The sequence below is a fragment of the Gavialis gangeticus genome, unplaced genomic scaffold, assembly GCF_001723915.1.
Source record: "Gavialis gangeticus isolate Ggan-Ray unplaced genomic scaffold, GavGan_comp1, whole genome shotgun sequence".
In the NCBI taxonomy this organism is placed as follows: domain Eukaryota; kingdom Metazoa; phylum Chordata; order Crocodylia; family Gavialidae; genus Gavialis; species Gavialis gangeticus.
The window spans coordinates 11412171-11419065 of NW_017729004.1; the positions used below are offsets into that span (position 1 = coordinate 11412171).

The 6895-nt window shown below is 48.5% G+C and overlaps 1 protein-coding gene and 1 long non-coding RNA gene across 2 annotated transcripts in view; both read right to left on the reverse strand.

Annotated features, from left to right (window-relative positions):
• LOC109291205 overlaps positions 1–1282 on the reverse strand; it is an 8892-nt gene extending 7610 nt beyond the window's left edge. Inside the window, exon 1 of the long non-coding RNA XR_002095770.1 lies at positions 23–1282. This is a non-coding gene — a long non-coding RNA (uncharacterized LOC109291205). The remainder of the gene's footprint in view (positions 1–22) is intronic.
• The window catches only part of XIRP1 (xin actin binding repeat containing 1), a 53939-nt gene that overhangs the window by 20140 nt on the left and 26904 nt on the right, over positions 1–6895 (reverse strand). The gene's annotated exons all lie outside the window — the stretch shown is intronic.

Genomic DNA, 6895 nt, shown 5'->3' on the forward strand with positions numbered 1-6895 from the left:
TGTAATATTGAAATGTGGCCACCTCTTCGGCATCAGGGAATATTTTAGCTGAGGCTGCTGGGCCAAAACTTATAGATATTACACAGTGTCTGCCCCAAAGCACATGAGACTGACCGTTAATGTCTGATCTGAAAAGGCTTGGCAAAGTTTGTGCAACTTTTCTCCCTTTGAGAGATGAAAGACCTGAAAGACCCTGCTGGAATGTATTTTATTTATTACAATGCCCTTGATGCGCATCCCGCCTGGTATTATCTGATTCCCACCAACACAAACATGACCATACGATTGTTCCTGGCCCCAGACAGTCTAGGGATTTTAAACCCGATACCCTGATCATGAAGGCATCTTCACGGGCTAATTTAGAAAAAGGCTGCATCCTACGGCCCCAACTAGGAGAACTGCCACTGGGAGTTTTGCTTAAGAAAAAAAATGCAGGAGGAGAGTCAAGCCATCTGGACTCCCAGGGGCACCCGGATTTGGTTAAGTATTTTAAGACTGAATCCATGAAGCTGAAATTTGAAGATCTAACACGGACATGTGAATAGTCCCCTAGCTATTCCCTGGCTTGATAGCATCTCCAGCGTGGCTGGTAGCCTCAGTTCAATAGAGGTCTGGCATTGAAATAGCATGGGGGCTGCAGGCTGGCGCAGTCCTGAGGAAAGGTCCCTGATGCCCTGGCAGTGGACTGTACGGCAGGGCTGAGTGGTGCCCATGAAGCGGATCTGCAGGGACCTGCACAGCGCCCACTGTGCCCAGCAGCCAGTAATTTACCCGATCATCTTCACAAATGCAAAACTGATCTGCACCTTGAAACCAAAACCAAAGCCTCTCCTAGGGTGCCAGGACCTCGTCTGGTGCCAGTTAACACAGACAGGTTCCAGTTTGTGAAGCTTGTCTTGATTACCAGAAGCAGCAAGCTGGAAAGGTTCAGAAGAAAGAACCAACATTTGTCCCTTGCCTCACTCCCCTGCAGTCAGGTAAAGGACACCAGTGGTGGCGTTGGCTCATGCTGTACTTCAATGGTCAGCTCTGTGGTTAAGGTCAAGTTGAGTGTAGTGCTTGCTCTGCAAAATCTCTCATTATTAGCAGGAACCCAGACATCTGCCAAACCCCAAATTTGGGAAAGCTATGTTTTTACCTGCTGGGTAAAAACTTACAATCCTTTCTATTCCCCGGTAAAGTTTTCAATGTCATTCAGGTATAGAAGGCACAGAAACGATATCTCATAGATTCATAGATGTTAGGGTCAGAAGGGACCTCAACAGATCATCAAGTCCAACCCCCTGCCTGGGCAGGAAGGAGCTCTGGGGTCAGACGACCCCAGCCAGATGCCTATCCAGCCTCCTCTTACAGACCCCCGAGGTAGGGGAGAGCATCACCTCCCTTGGGAGCCCAGTCCAAGTTTTGGCCAGCCTTAATGAAACCTTACCAACATCTTGAAACCTCATTCCAGAATCCAACCACTTTGCACCATGCCTCCAACCTACAACTAGCCTCCTGGAGGAGACTACACCGTTTTCTCAGGAAGGTCCCACTAGCGCGTGACCCTAGACTCATCAGAGGTGCAGAGGGAAAAGGTAAGCACAGAATAACTCTGAATGAGAAGGGCTCTGCCCGTCCTCCCTCTTTGTCCTAAGAACAGTCTGAGTGAGAATAGCTGGGTTAGATCCAGCAGCCAAAACCCAAGCGAAGGGAAAGCATAACCTTCTTTCAGCCTCTGAGAAAAAAAAAGCTTGTCTTATAAAGAAGGCAGCCCCGCGGATTAGCTTTGCATTCTATTTAAACCATTATGTCCAGTAGGAAACAATGCCACCCACCTGTTGGAGTCCATCACCTCTCTTGCTGGTACTTTTGCTAGACCACCATCCCCAGTGAGCTACCGAATGACTGAATCATCTATTTAAAAAAGAAGCTGCATGCTCAGCACCCTGTCTCTCTGGGGTGGCTGGCCAGCAGCATGTCATCACTTTGCTCCTGAAATCATCTGCACTGAACAAACACAGCTGCTAAGCAAAAAGCCCTTTGTGTCGTCCTGTGAAGCCCCCACTAGCCATGCTGATAGCAGTGGCTGTACGTAGGCTGGTTATAGGATCTGATGTGCGCTGCGAAGTGAGGGTGCCATTAGATAGCTCACTCTCAATCTGTTTCTAACAAGAATAAATCCACTATTTTGAACGGTGAGACACTTGGGAAGGAAGGCAGATCCCATCGATGCCAAGCAGCTCCCTTATGTAGATTTGTTGCAGCAGATGGCTGCTCTCACAGGTGGACTATTCTGTCCCCTGGTTGTGCCAGCTGCCCCAGCACCATGCGTCAGGTGTGGCCACAAATTGTACCTTTCTCAGCTGGATAGGAGAGGGGTTACTCAAAGCAAAGGGATCTGACTTGCCATTTCACAGGAGCATGGAAACCAGAGTTATTATTCTTTTTCTAAGGAAAATCAAATCAATTCCAAATCCGTGAGTCATTTAAGATCCATACATGGCCCTACTACCAGAAAACTTCTTCCACCCCCACCTGGGGCTTCAGCTGTTTCCAAATCATTTGGCGGCATCCTATATGCAGGCCCAAGCCGGGAGCTTGGGGTTTGGATGCCCCCGGGTTTTGCTTGCCCTCAGCCGTACGGCCTCAGGAGCCAGCTAGGGAGGAGTCTCCCATTTCCCTGAAGTGGGCGTAAAGCCAAGATCTTCCCATAGGAAATGAAAGTGGGAGGTTAACTATATATTACCTCCACAGATACTACCCCATGCCAGAAAAGCGGTTATTCCCTGTTCCTGGGAAAACCACTGTGGCAATCATGGTATTTCCTCTGCCAGAGGGAAAAGAACTGGGTTTTATCTGCCTGCTGAGGCAGGACCGCTGTCCCTGACGTATTTCTTAGCACTTTGTCTTTAAATGGCTGGAGCGACTGGGTAATTGAAATGTCACGGAAGAGGTAGGATAGTGTCTCGGTGTCCTAGGCTGGCTGGATTTGCTACCAGGAACCCCTCGTATCCCTTCTCTATAAACTATGGGATTGTCTGCAGGCTGCAGTAAGTTTAATTGCTGGCTCAGATCCCCATCAGTGTGTCTATGTTTGTAGCACAGATGGGCATCCTGCCACATCCTTTCCTTCTCTCACCTGCACGTCCAGGCGTCTTGCCTTATCCCCTGCTATATATCGGCCCTGGGGGTGAGCGAACGGTGGAAACTCACCCTCAACCTCCGGTGGATGGAGTCACTACTGAGCTGCAACACAAGCACTCCTATGGGTGCGTTGGTGTCACAGCTTGCTCTGCTCCCTCCCTCCACCCCTCCTCGCTATCATGGATCACGCGTCTGCCACTAGAAATTAAAGTCCCTTGTACTGAACTGCGCTGGCCTCCTCCCCTCCTCCACGGAGAGCTCATCAGCCCTCTGACAAAAGGCCCGTGAGCGGCTGGCACCACTCATGTGGCTGCTTGTGTGGAATGCACATAGCTGGGTAAGCACTAATAATAGCCGGAGAGGAAACCGGGGTGGCAGCTTAATCCAGGGCCCAGGCACTCATGGGCCCTGCTAACTCAATGGTGACATGTTCAAATCTCCCCTGTCCTGTGCTCCAATGGGCCATTGTGCTGCCGTCACTGCCTTGATCCCATCTGTTCTAGCAGAGGTCAACAGGGCTACGTCCAGCCCCAAGCCCGGGCGGCATTCTTGGCAGTCTGTCCAGGTCCAGCACCTTCACAGCTGCTACTTGGAGACCTTTTGTCTCTGCGGTGGCTAGGAAATATGTGGAAGGCAGAGGGGTGGGTTAGGAAGAAGGTCAGAGGCCAGCTAGACAGACTGAATCGTTCTCCTTTCCTGAGCAGGCTGGGTTGAAAGTCTGTCCCTTTGGGATGAGCGGGGAACGCGGTCCAGCTTCCAGTGGTGCGAAAGGCGAACTGCCCGTAGCTGGGATGAGTACAGGCAGCTTTTGTTCATCCCTCTCCGTGGCTAAAAAAGTGCATTTTCGGCTATTTCGGCTTTGCCTGCCTGCTTGCAACCAGGGTACAGGATGAAAAACATTACAGGGCTCGGGGCTGAGTTTTCCAGCATGAGGAAAAAAGGGTGGATGTGTTGGTGGGGAAGAAAGGTCTGCTTCTAGTGAAGCTGTGGTCCAGAACAATGATGCTGGGAGGCTTTTCAATTATTCTTTCTTGTTCCTGGATCGTATTTTTGCTTCACTTACCAAAGCCATCGTTTTTCCTAACATTCAGTGCTACAAAGTGTGGTTGGGATCCGCTTTTCAAGCTCCCTTCTTTCTAAGGATCAGCCAGCCTCATGGGATAGTTCAGTGTTGTCAGCCCCAGACATTAAAAAATGATGACCCCAGTTTCAGAAAATCGTAACAGTGGCTTAAAATCATGGGATTTAAAGACAAAATAACCCGTGCCATGTTTTCTAATTTGCTTTCTGGGTTTTCGGCCCTTTGGAATGCAGTCAAGTCATAGTTTCATGATTTTGTTTTACAACAAAATAGGCTAGAAATGTGCCCATTTAGAAATGTGCCTTTATCATAGAGTCATAGAAAATGAGGGTTGGGAGGGACCTCAGGAGGTCACATCTAGTCCACCTCCCTGCTCAAAGCAGGACCAGCCAGGAACTTGCATGACTGCTATAAATGGGACTTTAAGGGAATCTTTAGTAATCATTTAGTGCGGATTGGTAACACTGTTTTCAGCTTGCAAATGCATACGGTTTAGGATAGTTGCCTCGATGTGTTTGTACGGCATGTGCCCAATCTCAGTTTGGGCTAACTAGGCTCAATCGTACATACAAACAACTGAACACCAGGTTTAAATCTGCTCGTCTTGTCTGGAGGGGTTTGCCCAGCAGATGTGGCAGCTATGAGAACCACACTGAAGCACAGGGCTAACACCTGAAATGTGGAACATGACTCTGACTTTAAAGTGCAAGAACGGAGTGAAATGCCCACCCAGCCAATAAAGGGCAGCAATGTTAAAAGGAAATTCGGTTTTAAAATACTCTTAATTTTTAGTTACTTACTTGTGAACCAAGTATATGTCTAGGGCCAAGATTTTCAAAGGGACATGATGAAGGTTTGACTTGTGAAAATTAGGACCCCCATAAGCTGTCTCAGGTTGGGTGCCCCTGCACTGAATCACCAGGCATCACGAGCCACTTGTGAAAGATCTTGGCTGTTTACCTTTAATCCGATAGTCCTCTGCAGGTGACACCTCACAATTTAATACCACTGCAGACAGTGCTTGGACAGATACTAGGGCCACTCTGAGGCACTGGGCTGTTATTTTTAGTCTTTGCAAAAAGACAGGCTGGGTGGAATGTGCAGACTCTATTTTGGTGCAAAAATGCGAGGAAGGGTCCCCAAGGAACAGCTGTTGGTGGCACTGCCGGGTAGAAGAGGAGCCTTCCTGTAAAGGGTGGTGGAAGAGACTGTGAACACCCCCAGGGAAACCTCCCAAGCATTTCACCGTATTACTGGGCTGGACTAAGCAGGATGCAGATTTAGCTGCAGACTCACAGTCGGGTCCCACTTTATACTCAGCTTCTCCTTATAGAAAGGCTTAATAATGGTTCACCGATATTGTCCCAGAGGGCTAATAAGTTATTAGAGAGTTTGACAGGCTGCTTATAACCATGGCCTGGTCTTACCTCTACCACTTTCTTCTGATCACTTTATAACCCTCTCTCACTTGTATGGCTCTGTTTGTAGCAGTCGTGCAATGGCTCTTCATTCAGGCTTTATAAATGGAATTGTAATTTACAGCGTGATTGCAAGTGAGCCATATGGATGTCATTCGAACGGTCCCTTTTGCTCTGTGTTTTCCTGCCTTATTTGTCACTGCAATGCCTAACCCACTAACTGTTAGTCTCACGCTTCCCTCCTTAGGAAAGATCGAAGCTTTGTTGTGCCAGGGGCTGTACATACATATGAAGAGATTCAATCCCTGCCCATAGGACTCATCATCTCAGTAGATGAAGCAGAGGGCAAGGGAAAGGGATATTATCCCCATTGTCGAGAAGGGGAACTGAGGGGCAGATTGATTAAGTGATTACCCCAAGGTCAAACAGGCAGTCTGTGACAGGGCAGGCAGCTGAAACCAGTTCAGGCTCAATTCAGGTCCTCACCCACAGGATCAGTCTGGCTGTGGGGAATGAGCTTTGTTTAGAAGGGACTTTCATCCTAGTGCATTCATAGCTTTCCCTTGGATGGTGCCTTTTTGGTGCCTTGGTGAACTCAAGCTGAGCAAAGACCTGATTTCCTCCATGCATCCATCAAACTACTGCTGACAGGGCTGGAGCAACAGCTTTGCTTCTGACAACACCACAGGTAACGGCAGCACCGATCCAGCCACCAGCGTCACCCCTTGATGGGGTCCAGTCTCATCCCCAGGATGCAGCCCCCTGGGAATGTCTGGAGAAGGGTGAATGCTGCCCGTGTCTCCTTTAGGGTGGCCAGCACAGAGGACAGTTCAGTTGTCCTCTGTTGATACAAAACCGGATGCCTTTATGTCCTCTATTTTTTTCTTGAACACATCAATAGAAGACATAAAGTCATCAGGTCAACACCTCTCCATACCTATGTTTGCTTTGATGCTGTTGACCGTATAATTTAGCCGAGGGGGGAGTTCTGCCATGCTATCGGTGACCATCACCAACCAGGGAATTCACAACCAATTGTTTCATGGCTTCCTCTTGCTTCCTATTAACAGGGTGGTGGTAAATTCTAACATAGACTATGTAAAGCTCTTAATGAATCAAGGCTACGAGATCGTACTTCTTTGGAAAACCCTGTTGGAAGAAAAAGCCCAGTGACCTCCTAAAAAAGCAACCACAACCACTAGCATTTCCCATTCAATTTGAAGAAGTGTTAGTGCCTTCAAACAGAGTGAATGGGTCTCAGAGGTGGGGA